General features: G+C 40.8%; 2 pseudogenes; both read left to right on the forward strand.

Moving 5' to 3' along the window:
- The window catches only part of LOC139423677 (uncharacterized), a 50187-nt pseudogene that overhangs the window by 15680 nt on the left and 18178 nt on the right, over window positions 1–16329 (forward strand).
- On the forward strand, window positions 1126–4485 carry LOC139418814 (cytochrome b5 reductase 4-like; annotated as a pseudogene).

A 16329-nucleotide genomic window follows, 5' to 3' on the forward strand; every position in this document is an offset into this window, starting at 1 on the left:
TGTCTCGCTCCATTCACCAACACCACAGACTGTCCAGGAGTTGGCGAATGCTTTAGTCCAGGTTGGCGGATGCTTTAGTCCACCTCATCAGGAGCATGCCCAGGCGTTGTAGGGAGGTCATACAGGCACGTGGAGGCCACACACACTACTGAGCCTCATTTTGACTTGTTTTAAGGACATTACATCAAAGTTGGATGGCCGGTAGTGTGGTTTTCCACTTTAATTTTGAGTGTGACTCCAAATCCAGACCTCCATGGGTTGATACATTTGATTTCCATTGATCATTTTTGTGTGATTTTGTTGTCAGCACATTCAACTATGTAAAGAAAAAAGTATTTCATAATAATATTTCATTCATTCAGATCTAGGATGTGTTATTTTAGTGTTCCCTTTATTTTTTTGAGCAGTGTATATATATTCATACATCAGCACAGGTAGGCACTATTCAGATAAATCAATTACGGTGGGGGGATTGCTCAGCTCCCAAACAGGATTGATGGTGTAATTAGTTTCTATTTAAAAACTCATAAACAGGTTGTTTTATCCCATCTATCATCTCGACCCCTCTTCTCAGAGTACAGCCTTCTACATAGTCAGGGTGCCAGGATATAACCCTTCTTTCCTTTCCACCTCCAATGAATCAGATTCCCTGGCCTTTGTCTTCTCATCTTAACAGTGGAATCAATACAATCTAAATCCATGACCTTCTCCTTACTGGAAAAGTAATTGTCCTACCAGTCCATCTGCACAGAAGTGGACAGGAAAATAGATGTTTCTTTATCTTTCTGTGTAAACTACACTCAGTGACATGGCTTCAGGCTATGTAACTGTCCTCATCTGGCCCCCATTACCTGAATATATCCTAGTGTTGAGTGATGTGTGTGCATGTTTGGTTGCCTGGCGATGCTGGCCCAGCTGGCCCAGCTGCTACATTGGGACAGATGGAGGATGTTTATGTCCCAGTCAGTCAGTTAAAGAAGAAAAACATTCTGCATTACAACGGTACCATGTGCCTTTCACTGATATACAGTACATTTAGATAACACCTAATAACAAAGACTAGCTGTACAGTACAAACAGAAACTTCATGAAAGAGGAAATGGATAGCTGATGGTAGGGAATGAACAGACACTGAATGGGAATTGATGGGAAATGATGTAAAATATATCACTAGCCACTTTAAACAATGCTACCTAATATAATGTTTACATACCCTACATTATTCATCTCATATGTATACGTATATACTGTACTCTATATCATCTACGGCATCTTTATGTAATACATGTATAACTAGCCACTTTAACTATGCCACTTTGTTTACATACTCATCTCATATGTATATACTGTACTCAATACCATCTACTGTATCTTGCCTATGCCGCTCTGTACCATCACTCATTCATATATCTTTATGTACATATTCTTTATCCCCTTACACTTGTGTCTATAAGGTAGTAGTTTTGGAATTGTTAGCTAGATTACTTGTTGGTTATTACTGCATTGTCGTAACTAGAAGCACAAGCATTTCGCTACACTCGCATTAACATCTGCTAACCATGTGTATGTGACAAATCAAATTTGATTTGATTATTAAAGCTATCCTGATTGTGTACTTCTTTAAAAAACAAACATGTGTTATCTGTTTTTGCGTGGTTTCTCAGCTTAATGGGTTTCCCTGGCTGCCGAGGTGACCACCTGTCTGTCAGCAGCCCGGGTGGTCCATTCAGTCTCTGCCTCCTGCGTGAGGTCACTCACCTGTTAGCAGCCGGCACGGGGTTCACGCCCATGGCTCGGGTGATCTGATTGGCCCTCCAGGACCTGGGCTCACTCAGGTGAAATACACTGTCATGGATCCACCCAGAAACAACCACTAGTGTAGCCCCTTCCCCCTAAGCACTTCATGTAGATATGAAAGACTTGGAAAGGTATAAGCAGTATGGAAAATATTCTACCTATCCTGTCAAATATACTGCTGTATTGTTGATCCCGTTTTTTCCGATATGTTATGCAGAGTATTTCATTTCTACTTGTGACTGAATAGAAACTGAAGGAAGCTGTACTCTGACGGCTGTGCAATTGCAAAGCTGTCATTGTTCTCTTTCTGAGGATGTGAATACATTGTAAAGGACATGGCTGTCATTGTTCTCTTTCTGAGGATGTGAATACATTGTAAAGGACAAGGTTGTCATTGTTCTCTTTCTGAGGATGTGTATACATTGTAAAGGACAAGACTGTCATTGTTCTCTTTATGAGGATGTGAATACATTGTAAAGGACAAGACTGTCATTGTTCTCTTTATGAGGATGTGTATACATTGTAAAGGACAAGACTGTCATTGTTCTCTTTCTGAGGATGTGAATACATTGTAAAGGACAAGACTGTCATTGTTCTCTTTCTGAGGATGTGAATACATTGTAAAGGACAAGGTTGTCATTGTTCTCTTTCTGAGGATGTGAATACATTGTAAAGGACATGGCTGTCATTGTTCTCTTTCTGAGGATGTGAATACATTGTAAAGGACAAGACTGTCATTGTTCTCTTTCTGAGGATGTGAATACATTGTAAAGGACAAGACTGTCATTGTTCTCTTTCTGAGGATGTGAATACATTGTAAAGGACAAGGCTGTCATTGTTCTCTTTCTGAGGATGTGAATACATTGTAAAGGACATGGCTGTCATTGTTCTCTTTCTGAGGATGTGAATACATTGTAAAGGACAAGGCTGTCATTGTTCTCTTTCTGAGGATGTGTATACATTGTAAAGGACAAGGCTGTCATTGTTCTCTTTCTGAGGATGTGAATACATTGTAAAGGACATGGCTGTCATTGTTCTCTTTCTGAGGATGTGTATACATTGTAAAGGACAAGGCTGTCATTGTTCTCTTTCTGAGGATGTGAATACATTGTAAAGGACATGGCTGTCATTGTTCTCTTTATGAGGATGTGAATACATTGTAAAGGACAAGGCTGTCATTGTTCTCTTTCTGAGGATGTGAATACATTGTAAAGGACAAGGTTGTCATTGTTCTCTTTATGAGGATGTGAATACATTGTAAAGGACAAGGCTGTCATTGTTCTCTTTCTGAGGATGTGTATACATTGTAAAGGACAAGACTGTCATTGTTCTCTTTCTGAGGATGTGAATACATTGTAAAGGACAAGGTTGTCATTGTTCTCTTTATGAGGATGTGAATACATTGTAAAGGACAAGGCTGTCATTGTTCTCTTTCTGAGGATGTGAATACATTGTAAAGGACAAGGCTGTCATTGTTCTCTTTCTGAGGATGTGAATACATTGTAAAGGACAAGGTTGTCATTGTTCTCTTTATGAGGATGTGAATACATTGTAAAGGACAAGGCTGTCATTGTTCTCTTTCTGAGGATGTGTATACATTGTAAAGGACAAGGCTGTCATTGTTCTCTTTCTGAGGATGTGAATACATTGTAAAGGACAAGACTGTCATTGTTCTCTTTCTGAGGATGTGAATACATTGTAAAGGACATGGCTGTCATTGTTCTCTTTATGAGGATGTGAATACATTGTAAAGGACAAGGTTGTCGTTGTTCTCTTTATGAGGATGTGAATACATTGTAAAGGACAAGGTTGTCATTGTTCTCTTTCTGAGGATGTGAATACATTGTAAAGGACAAAGTTATTCTGACGGCATTAGATCTGTGTGTGTTCTAGGAAAACCAAGCTGATGTTCTTCAACAGACAGGAAAGAGACATCCTGTGGCACTCTGAACTTGACGGCCTCGCTTCTAAAGATGAGAGGTGTGTGGTCATTCTGAGGTTGGCTGCGTTAATGTCAGCAAGACTGACCCTCTGTGGTGAATCTAATAATTAGTGTGTGTGTGTGTGTTCGTTCTTGCCCGCTCCAGATGTCTATGATTGCATGTCTTCATGGTGTGTGACTACTCCCCATCATTACCATATTGACTAGATTCTCATGTGAACCATTACCTGTGAAGCAGCATTAACACGTACATGTAGTCTTGCTGCTAGGCAGAGAATGTTCTCTCTCGTGATCTCTGTCAGTGTACAGTATGTTCTGATGATCCGTCTGTCAATAATTGGTAAGGCAGAAGATACATTTGTTTCTTACATCCTATGGTTCCAGGTGGAGTATGTTCTGTCAGAGCCATGTGATAGAATAGAGCAGAATAGAACCTATGGTTCCAGGTTCTAGGTGGAGTATGTTCTGTCAGAGCCATGTGATAGAATGGAGCAGAATAGAACCTATGGTTCCAGGTTCTAGGTGGAGTATGTTTTGTCAGAGCCGTGTGATGGGTTCTGTTTTGTTCTATTCTATGGTTCCAGGTTCCAGGTGGAGTATATTCTGCCAGAGCTGTGTGATTCCTGGACAGGCAGGAAGGGGCGGTTTGAGGCCTCCATGCTGACTGACTTCCTGGTTAGGCCTGAGGGGTCAAAGGTCTTTGTCTGTGTGGCCCCTCAGCCTTCACCGAGCTGACTGTGGGGTGAGTGACACTCCACACCCCTCTACACACTCCAGTTAGGCATTTAGCCAGGCGGCAAGTAGCCTAGTGGTTAGAGCGTTGGACTAGTAACCGAAATGTTGCAAGATCGAATCCCCGAGCTGACAAGGTAAAAATCCGTCGTTCTGCCCCTGAACTAGGCAGTTAACCCACTGTTCATAGGCCGTCATTGAAAATAAGAATTTGTTCTTAACTGACTTGAATAGTTAAATAAAACATTTAAAAAACATTTCTAAATATAGAGGCCATGCTGTATGTTTTGATGTTAATGTTGATTTAGTAGATTCAAGCTATTTCAGGCTATGTAGTCCAAGGAAGTTAACTTACAGTGCCTTGCGAAAGTATTCGGCCCCCTTGAACTTTGCGACCTTTTGCCACATTTCAGGCTTCAAACATAAAGATATAAAACTGTATTTTTTTGTGAAGAATCAACAACAAGTGGGACACAATCATGAAGTGGAACGACATTTATTGGATATTTCAAACTTTTTTAACAAATCAAAAACTGAAAAATTGGGCGTGCAAAATTATTCAGCCCCTTTACTTTCAGTGCAGCAAACTCTCTCCAGAAGTTCAGTGAGGATCTCTGAATGATCCAATGTTAACCTAAATGACTAATGATGATAAATACAATCCACCTGTGTGTAATCAAGTCTCCGTATAAATGCACCTGCACTGTGATAGTCTCAGAGGTCCGTTAAAAGCGCAGAGAGCATCATGAAGAACAAGGAACACACCAGGCAGGTCCGAGATACTGTTGTGAAGAAGTTTAAAGCCGTATTTGGATACAAAAAGATTTCCCAAGCTTTAAACATCCCAAGGAGCACTGTGCAAGCGATAATATTGAAATGGAAGGAGTATCAGACCACTGCAAATCTACCAAGACCTGGCCGTCCCTCTAAACTTTCAGCTCATACAAGGAGAAGACTGATCAGAGATGCAGCCAAGAGGCCCATGATCACTCTGGATGAACTGCAGAGATCTACAGCTGAGGTGGGAGACTCTGTCCATAGGACAACAATCAGTTGTATATTTCACAAATCTGGCCTTTATGGAAGAGTGGCAAGAAGAAAGCCATTTCTTAAAGATATCCATAAAAAGTGTCGTTTAAAGTTTGCCACAAGCCACCTGGGAGACACACCAAACATGTGGAAGAAGGTGCTCTGGTCAGATTAAACCAAAATTGAACTTTTTGGCAACAATGCAAAACGTTATGTTTGGCGTAAAAGCAACACAGCTCACACCATCCCCATTGTCAAACATGGTGGTAGCAGCATCATGGTTTGGGCCTGCTTTTCTTCAGCAGGGACAGGGAAGATGACCTGATGGAGTCTGCAAAAGACCTGAGACTGGGACGGAGATTTGTCTTCCAACAAGACAATGATCCAAAACATAAAGCAAAATCTACAATGGAATGGTTCAAAAATAAACATATCCAGGTGTTAGAATGGCCAAGTCAAAGTCCAGACCTGAATCCAATCGAGAATCTGTGGAAAGAACTCAAAACTGCTGTTCACAAATGCTCTCCATCCAACCTCACTGAGCTCGAGCTGTTTTGCAAGGAGGAATGGGAAAAAAATTCAGTCTCTCGATGTGCAAAACTGATAGAGACATACCCCAAGCGACTTACAGCTGTAATCGCAGCAAAAGGTGGCGCTACAAAGTATTAACTTAAGGGGGCTGAATAATTTTGCACGCCCAATTTTTCAGTTTTTGATTTGTTAAACAAGTTTGAAATATCCAATAAATGTCGTTCCACTTCATGATTGTGTCCCACTTGTTGTTGATTCTTCTCAAAAAAATACAGTTTTATATCTTTATGTTTGAAGCCTGAAATGTGGCAAAAGGTCGCAAAGTTCAAGGGGGCCGAATACTTTCGCAAGGCACTGTATATAACATTGGATAACTTTTCATAACTTTTCCCACCTTTAGGCTGGGAAGACAAATCTCCGTCCCAGTCTCAGGTCTTTTGCAGACTCCATCAGGTTTTCTTCCAGAATGGTCCTGTATTTGGCTCCATCCATCTTCCCATCAATTTTAACCATCTTCCCTGTCCCTGCTGAAGAAAAGCAGGCCCAAACCATGATGCTGCCACCACCATGTTTGACAGTGGGGATGGTGTGTTCAGGGTGATGAGCTGTGTTGCTTTTACACCAAACATAACGTTTTGCATTGTTGCCAAAAAGTTCAATTTTGGTTTCATCTGACCAGAGCACCTTCTTCCACATGTTTGGTGTGTCTCCCAGGTGGCTTGTGGCAAACTTTAAACAACACTTTTTATGGATATCTTTAAGAAATGGCTTTCTTCTTGCCACTCTTCCATAAAGGCCAGATTTGTGAAATATACGACTGATTGTTGTCCTATGGACAGAGTCTCCCACCTCAGCTGTAGATCTCTGCAGTTCATCCAGAGTGATCATGGGCCTCTTGGCTGCATCTCTGATCAGTCTTCTCCTTGTATGAGCTGAAAGTTTAGAGGGACGGCCAGGTCTTGGTAGATTTGCAGTGGTCTGATACTCCTTCCATTTCAATATTATCGCTTGCACAGTGCTCCCTGGGATGTTTAAAGCTTGGGAAATCTTTTTGTATCCAAATCCGGCTTTAAACTTCTTCACAACAGTATCTCGGACCTGCCTGGTGTGTTCCTTGTTCTTCATGATGCTCTCTGCGCTTTTAACGGACCTCTGAGACTATCACAGTGCAGGTGCATTTATACTGAGACTTGAATACACACAGGTGGATTGTATTTATCATCATTAGTCATTTAGTTCAACATTGGATCATTCAGAGATCCTCACTGAACTTCTGGAGAGAGTTTGCTGCACTGAAAGTAAAGGGGCTGAATAATTTTGCACGCCCAATTTTTCAGTTTTTGATTTGTTAAAAAAGTTTGAAATATCCAATAAATGTCGTTCCACTTCATGATTGTGTCCCACTTGTTGTTGATTCTTCACAAAAAAATACAGTTTTATATCTTTATGTTTGAAGCCTGAAATGTGTCAAAAGGTCACAAAGTTCAAGGGGGCCGAATACTTTCGCAAGGCACTGTATCTCAACCTCACAGCCTGAGGTATCAACGGGACATTGGGTGTGTGTCTGTGTGTGTGTGTGTGAGAGAAAGAAGACAATTTGTGAGAGTGTCTGGGAGAGAAGATATGTTGTTAGGCTGTAGGCCAATGTGTTTTTTTGGCACAATGTCTTTCTATGCACTGTAGACTGAACTGATGGACCTGACTCCTGGGGTTAGCAGCGCTGCCAGAGACCCACAGAGGCTCTTTGAATCTGGAAGGAAAGCAGCTCTGTCTCTCTCTCTCTCGCTCCCTCTCTCTCTGTGTGTGTCTCTGTCTCTCTCTCTCTCTCTGTTGCTTTGAAACACGGATGGACAGTCATTCTCTCTGGTCGCTTAGGATGTGACCGCTGGGCTCTCTGAGCTGGTGAATCACACACACAAAGGATGAATGCCCAATTACCTAGCAGCACTGAACCCTCAGGTCAACATCATCAGCTCACTGTCTGTCTATGTCTGTACCAGAGCTTTTTGAACCATCCTGTCCTTGTACACTCCTCTGCTCTGACCACAGAGAGAGAGTTCAGGGTTTGTTTATGAGAGGTCACTACCATGACCACAGAGAGAGAGTTCTGGGGTTGTTTATGAGAGGTCACTACCATGACCACGGAGAGAGAGGTGTGGGGTTGTTTATGAGAGGTCACTACCATGACCACAGAGAGAGAGGTGTGGGGTTGTTTATGAGAGGTCACTACCATGACCACAGAGAGAGAGTTCTGGGGTTGTTTATGAGAGGTCACTAACATGACCACAGAGAGAGAGGTCTGGGGTTGTTTATGAGGAGTTCTGATCATTAAATCGTCCTTTTGTTGAAGAAGTAATGAGAACTTCCAACCTGCTGTTGGCATATACCCTCCTACAGAGAGTTATTATTATTCAGATAGCTGTTTTGGCTGTGCTGCTGCTGTTCAGTCTGTTCTGCAGCCTGTGGTTCTGTTTGAGAGAGACTGATGGTTAAAGCAGACCAGTCTTCAGAATCAGTACTTTTACTCTCTCACTCACTCACACACACACACACACACATACACACACACACACACACACACACACACACACACACACACACACACACACACACACACACACACACACACACACACACAGTAGGTGATACATACCAATGGGAATACATTACACACCTACGTAAATGTATTTAAATAATGAAATGATATTTTTATTAAATGTATTTAATTCATTAATACCTCGAGCCCACAGTGAGTAAGTGCTTGATGTTAAATGATTCTAAAATGCGTCTGGGAACCCTGACCGTGCGTCCTTGACTTTCTCACTCTTGTGAAATACATGAGGTTGGTAAAGGCACCAACTATCGTGATTTCTCCTCGTGGAACATCAAACTGCCAGACCGAACGATGTCAATCCTGCAGAGTTCTATGAGAGAGTTCTATGCTAAGAGTGCTTCCTCTGATGTAGCTCCGCTATTAACCTAATAAGAGGGGCTCTTATCTGGCCGTTTCCAGCTGCAGTCAGTCCATCTGCCTCTTTAGATGTATCCTTTCAGACGTCATTACTGAGTCAATCTGGGTGAAAATGGAACAAAATGTCCCATGAAATTGAAGGTGTATTTTCATGAAATCTCGTAGATGTCGTTTTGGAGGAAGAAACGTTTATATTGGACATGTGTATCTATTAAGGATGTCCATGAATGTATGCGATCTTGGCCTTTTCAATTTTTTTCTAAAATGTATACTCTCTAGATCGTATGGAAGGTGCCATTTAAAAACCTTACCCTGCGTGGCGTTTACTTTTTAATAACATCGAAGTACATAATGTCATGGTCATTTTCTTCCTTTTTCACACAAAATGAATTTCAGCATTTCTTACCACTGAACATGACCATTTCAAAGATCACACCTGTCAATGTACCACTCAAGGCCATGCTACGTGCAATACTATAAGTCAAGCTTCTATGGATCAAAAGTACTTGATGAAAATACCAGTTTGTTTTTGTCATGCGAAACAATGACTGAAATGTGTTGGGTTCTGTTTTTTAAAGAAATACACAAGCTGATTATTTCGATTGGTTTTGTAGCTCATCTAATGTTGATCTAACCACATCTCTTTTAATACATATCCAGCTCTGTACATCACGCACATTATAACTAGCATGTCAGTCGTATGAGCTGTCCTGAAGCAAATGAAAAGATGCACTAAACATTTTTGTTGTGTTGAGATTCAGAGCCCTGGTTGCATTGTGTTCGGGTGTTTCTGGCTGAAATGTACTACAGTAAATTCATTCATTAAATCCTTCACCTCAGGGAAGAGGCAATTCAAATGTGCAGGGGAATGATATCACAACCACACCAGGAAGTAGAGGATTTTAAATACTTACACTGAAATACATATGCAAAGCTGCAATTATCCACGGAAAAATACACCCTCAGTCTCTCTTGCTCACTCTCTGTGTCTCAGTCTGTTTCTCTTCGCCCCCCCCCCCATCTGCCCTCCGGACCGTCTATACACACACAGAGTGTTATCTTAGTAAATGGCATCATGTTGGTGGCCAGCCCTTCCCTATAGGAGTAAAGGTTCCCCACGCACTAGGCAATATGATGAAATTGCATGTCTTGGCAGATGAAAATCAAAGGTCTCCATAGATGAAAAACACTGTGTGTGGCTCTGATTCTCAATGAGCTTTACGGTATCTACCTTCAGGGGGGGGTGTAGAGAGCGAGTCTGTCAACGGGAGTGTAATAGCTTTGGCAGTAGGAATTCTGTGTGGTTAGCGGTTAGTGGTTAGCTTCATTGGAGGGGAAGTGGCTTCACAGGGTGAGGGCATGTTCTAAGTTGTACATGGGGTACTTTCAAGGGAAATAATGGAGAGGTGAGGTCACATTGATATAAACATCTGTTGTCATGGCATTACAGATGCAATTCAGTGAATTTGGTTTTACTGATATGACATATGTAGTGCAAATAGCATGTTGTTCCAGACAGGCAAGAAAGCCCCTTTCCAGTCTAGCAGCAGCAGCTCTATGATTGACTGAAAGCTGAGGGGAATTGTGGAGGTGAGGTGAATACCAGTACTTGACACACAGTGGTGCTTGAGACTGGAGTGGCACTCACTATCTGTCGTCTGCCACCACCACCACTAACATTACTCACCGTCACCACCACCACTAACATTACTCACCGTCACCACCACCACTAACATTACTCACCGTCACCACCACCACTAACATTACTCACCGTCACCACCACCACTAACATTACTCACCGTCACCACCTCCAATAACTGCTGCTGCATATATTGATCTTGGTTGGGCATTACAAGCCTCCATTCACTGTAGTGTAGGTAAAAAGAAAATACAAATGACTGTGATTCATATCAATATATCCTATATCTATCAATATCCTATATATCCCATCAATATCCTACATATCCCATCAATATCCTTTCTATTCTATCAATATCCTATATATCCCATCAATATCCTATATATCCCATCAATATCCTATCTATTCTATATATTCCATCAATATCCTATATATCCCATCAATATCCTATATATCCCATAAATATCCTATATATCCCATCAATATCCTTTCTATTCTATCAATATCCTATATATCCCATCAATATCCTATATATCCCATCAATATCCTATTTATCCCATCAATATCCTATATATCCCATCAATATCCTTTCTATTCTACCAATATCCTATATATCCCATCAATATCCTATCTATCCCATCAATATCATATATATCCCATCAATATCCTATCTATCCCATCAATATCATATCTATCCCATCAATATCCTATCTATCCCATCAATATCCTATCTATCCCATCAATATCCTATATATCCCATCAATATCCTATCTATCCCATCAATATCCTATCTATCCCATCAATATCCTATCTATCCCATCAATATCCTATCTATCCCATCAATATCCTATATATTCTATCAATATCCTATCTATCCCATCAATATCCTATCTATCCCATCAATATCCTATCTATCCCATCCATATCCTATCTATCCCATCAATATCCTTTCTATTCTTTCAATATCCTATATATCCCATCAATATCCTATTTATCCCATCAATATCCTATATATTCTATATATCCCATCAATATCCTATCTATCCCATCAATATCCTATCTATCCCATCAATATCCTATCTATCCCATCAATATCCTATCTATCCCATCAATATTCTATATATCCCATCAATATCCTTTCTATTCTATCAATATCCTATATATCCCATCAATATCCTATTTATCCCATCAATATCCTATCTATTCTATATATCCCATCAATATCCTTTCTATTCTATCAATATCCTATCTATCCCATCAATATCCTATCTATCCCATCAATATCCTATCTATCCCATCAATATCCTATCTATCCCATCAATATCCTATCTATCCCATCAATATCCTATATATTCTATCATAATCCTATATATTCTATCATAATCCTATCTATCCCATCAATATCCTATCTATCCCATCAATATCCTATCTATCCCATCAATATCCTATCTATCCCATCAATATCCTATCTATCCCATCAATATCCTTTCTATTCTATCAATATCCTATATATCCCATCAATATCCTATCTATCCCATCAATATCCTATCTATCCCATCAATATCCTATCTATCCCATCAATATCCTATATATTCTATCAATATCCTATCTATCCCATCAATATCCTATCTATCCCATCAATATCCTATCTATCCCATCCATATCCTATCTATCCCATCAATATCCTATATATTCTATCAATATCCTATCTATCCCATCAATATCCTATCTATCCCATCAATATCCTATCTATCCCATCAATATCCTATCTATCCCATCAATATCCTATCTATCCCATCAATATCCTATCTATCCCATCAATATCCTATGTATCCTAACTTTTTAGTTTTATGTGCTTCACCTCCTTTTTATTTAATTAGAACTAATTTAAATGCCATTCGTTTTTATCACTGCTCCAGGCGTCAACCTTGTAGGCTCATTCTCTCTGCTGCAATGTGGAAACAATGTAGCAAAGAACATGTAAATATAGCTTATGGTATGGCCAGTACTTCAATGGTGAATGATACGTTTTTCTGGGTTGGAGAGAAGTTTGTTGAGCAAATCAATCAATCAATACTGGCCCCATCACATTCAGCTTAGTGCTTCCCAGATCCGTCCACTCCAATGTACAGCTGACGTGACATAGTGGAGAAGAGTATCTTTAGAGAGAATCCATTAGAACTGATGCATGTTTTATTGAGCTGCTTCCTTTAATGAGATGTCTGATCCACTTTGTACATGAGTTCATGTGAACTATTACACACAGAATTATTCATCATTTTGAAGTGCACGACCACCACTCCCCAGCGATGTGGAGCTTGATCCCAGCTTCATTTGTCATCTAATTGCGATCCCCTCACTGTGTGAGTTCCACACAACAGCAGCTTTTATCAGGAGACAAGAAAGGTTTACTCCTCCTGAGGCCTCCTCCCACTGAGTTAGGTCTTTGATGACATGACTCCCCCTCTGGCTTAGTGGAGTTGTGACCAGCGGGAGAGGGAGAGAGGCTTTGCTGAAACACTTAAAATGATGGGTCTATAGCTAAAGCAGGTTTTCCTGTTCTTTCTGTAGAAGAGAAACAAAGGAACCCAGAGGAACAAATATAATCTAATTTCAACAGTTTATTGAATGTATCGTGTTGCAAAGAATGATTCGCAATAACTGACAGTTAATTATGTTTAACTATGCTGAATGCTTGAACATTTTTACTAAATGAAATGTTTTACTTTTGATTAATAAACTTTGCAAATCGAGAAGCATGGGGATAAGGAAAGGTGACAGAAAGACATGTTCAGCATGATTATCCAGACAGAAGAAATCCCATCAATCGTCAATAACCCATCAAGTGCCTGGGAAAGTTATTTGACTAGACCCTAATGGACAGAAGATCCACATGTACGCTGTGCTGGATGTACCAGCACAGTGTCCTCCCCCGAATGACCTGGCCACTAACCCTGTATGAGGTCACCTCATCAGCAACAGGCACGAGAGAGAATTGCGAACCGAGACCTACACAGATGGCTTGGCCTGCCCCTGAGCTTCTCATGTGTGGGTCTGTGCAGTAGAATAGCAAAGCTACAACTACCAATCTCATCACTGGTAGGATTCACAGTGGTAAAGGTCAGGCTGGTGATGATCATCAGGGACTCCAAAGACCTGAAGATACAAGGTGCCATGATTGAGTTCAGGACACAAAGAAAGTGGTCTGCCACCAAAGCTGTCAAAACAGGCTGAAGCACAGTGACAGTTGTGTAGTATTTAAAAAATATATATATTTTACCAGGTATGTTGACTGAGCACACATACTCTTTTACAGCAATGACCTGGGGAGAGGAGGCATGAGTGAGCCAATTAGAAGCTGGGGATGATTAGGTGACCATGATGGTATGAGGGCATGGGAATATAGTCAGGACACCGGGATTAACACCCCACTCTTACAATAAGTGCCATGGGATCTTTAGTGACCACAGTGAGTCAGGACACTTGTTTAACGTCCCATCCGAAAGATGGCACCCTACACAGGGCAATGGGGCATTGGGATATTGTTTTAGACAAGAGGAAAGAGTGCCTTGTATTGGCCCACCAACACCACCTTCAGCAGCATCTGGTCTTCCATCCAAAGAGCAGCTAGGACCAACCCTGCTGAGCTTCAGAGGCAAGCCAGCAGTGGGATGCAGGGTGGTATGCTCCTGGAAGAAAAATGGGGAACATCTGCCTTGAAGCAACGAAAACCACATGCTGGGCCAAAGCCAACACCCTTGAAGGGAGGCACCTTGTGCAGCATTAAGTCAGTCAAATGGAGGAACAGAGAAGGGTCAAAGCAGTGAGGTTGGGAGCCTGGAGGCTCTTGGGATGAGCTGTGGCGGATGGAACCTGCCAGAATCCAGTTCCCTTTAAGATCTGTCTATTATGTGCTCCCATCCCTCACTAATTTACACAGGTGGGGCCTCACTGAAAACCCAAACACACCTCTCTGCAACAAACCTGGTACCATGGAGAATGTTTTAACAGTGCACTGTTGTCCTCTCCCTAGACAAAATAAGATGGAGGCATGACCAAGTTTTGAGGGAATTGGCCATGATCCTTGAGGAATCATCAAAGGAAAAGTGCAATCATTCCCTATGTGCTATCGGTCATGAAAGAGTATCAGAACGGCACTGAAAACCCTGATCCACATGTGTTCTCCTGAAGGTCATATTTAACAAGCATGGTTAACAGTAGTCTATAACTAGTTTATGACACCATTTTTGTGTGAATCTAATTAAATATTCAGCTCAGGGCGTACCTACCAGATCTATATCCCTGATGCATTGTTCAATTATATGGTACTGATGTCCTGTGGTCCAATTAGCTGTAGCCTAGTGTGCGTGTGTGTGTGTGTGTGTTGTGTTCCCTGAGCTCTGGTTAATAAGAGCTAAACACTGGCCTGCAGGTCTGGAAGGATGACTCAATAGAACAGCACACCTGACCTGCCATTCACACAGCAGATCACACAGGGTTACACACATGCAGTATAGCCATGTTGGCCAGATATAGTCAATAATCTGCTGGCATATTTGAACTCTAAAAGGGGACCAGAGTGTTTTGTATATGTGGCTGCTTTGATAAATGTCTCCTCATTATCTTTGAGAAGTTGCTTAGGTAGGCTGTTGATCATTTGAGACATAGGGATTTCTCTTTAGTCTTGACCCTCTAGGGGATCAATTAGAGGCATGGACATGATGCCTCAGGGTTAAGAATGTGTACTATAATGATCAGCCCGAGGCCATTCAAAGTGAAAATTGTTATCTTACTGTAACTGCAATGTGAGTTCACCCAGTGTAAACATAATTTCTTCTAGATTGATCTTTTTCAAACGTTTTTTTTTTGTTGCATCTTTTACATGCACTACAATGATAGCCCTACACCAATTTTAAAGTGATTGTTCCATTTTCAGCTCAAAATATTCAGCTTAAAGTTCCACCCCTTTTACCAAATTTTCACCTAAAATGACATACCCAAACTTAACCGCCTGTAGCTCAGGCCCTGAAGCAAGGATATGCATATTCTTAATACCATTTGAAAGGAAACACGTTGAAGTTTGTGGAAATGTGAAAGGAATGGGGAATATAAAGATGATACAAAGAAGAAAAAAAAACATTTATTTTTATTTTTTTGTACCATCTTTGAAATGCAAGAGAAAGGCCATAATATATTATTCCAGCCCAGTTGGAATTTAGATTTTGTCCACTAGATGCCAGCAGTGTATGTGCAAAGTTGTAGACTGAACTAATAAACCATTGCATTTCTATTCAAAACTTTGTATCAAGACTACCCAAATGTGCCTAATTGGTTTATTAATAACTTTTCAAGTTCAAAACTGTGCACTCTCCTCAAACAATAGCATGGTATTATTTCACTGTAATAGCTACTGTACATTGGACAGTGCAGTTAGATTAACAGGAATTTAAGCTTTCTGCCAATATCAGATATGTCTATGTCCTGGGAAATGTTCTTGTTACGTGGACGGAACACCGATCCTGAATTAATATATTCAAAAGCCCTTGATTGTCTTGTGCATCAACTCAGTTCATCTTCACTGTGTTAGTGTTCAAATACTGGAGAGTTGAGACCAAATCACGGACGCTGGACAGAGTGGATTTCAGTTGTAACAAAAGACAGTTTTAATGAGTCAGAGATATCTTGTCC

Source organism: Oncorhynchus clarkii, chromosome 2 (assembly GCF_045791955.1).
Source record: "Oncorhynchus clarkii lewisi isolate Uvic-CL-2024 chromosome 2, UVic_Ocla_1.0, whole genome shotgun sequence".
Taxonomy (NCBI): domain Eukaryota; kingdom Metazoa; phylum Chordata; class Actinopteri; order Salmoniformes; family Salmonidae; genus Oncorhynchus; species Oncorhynchus clarkii.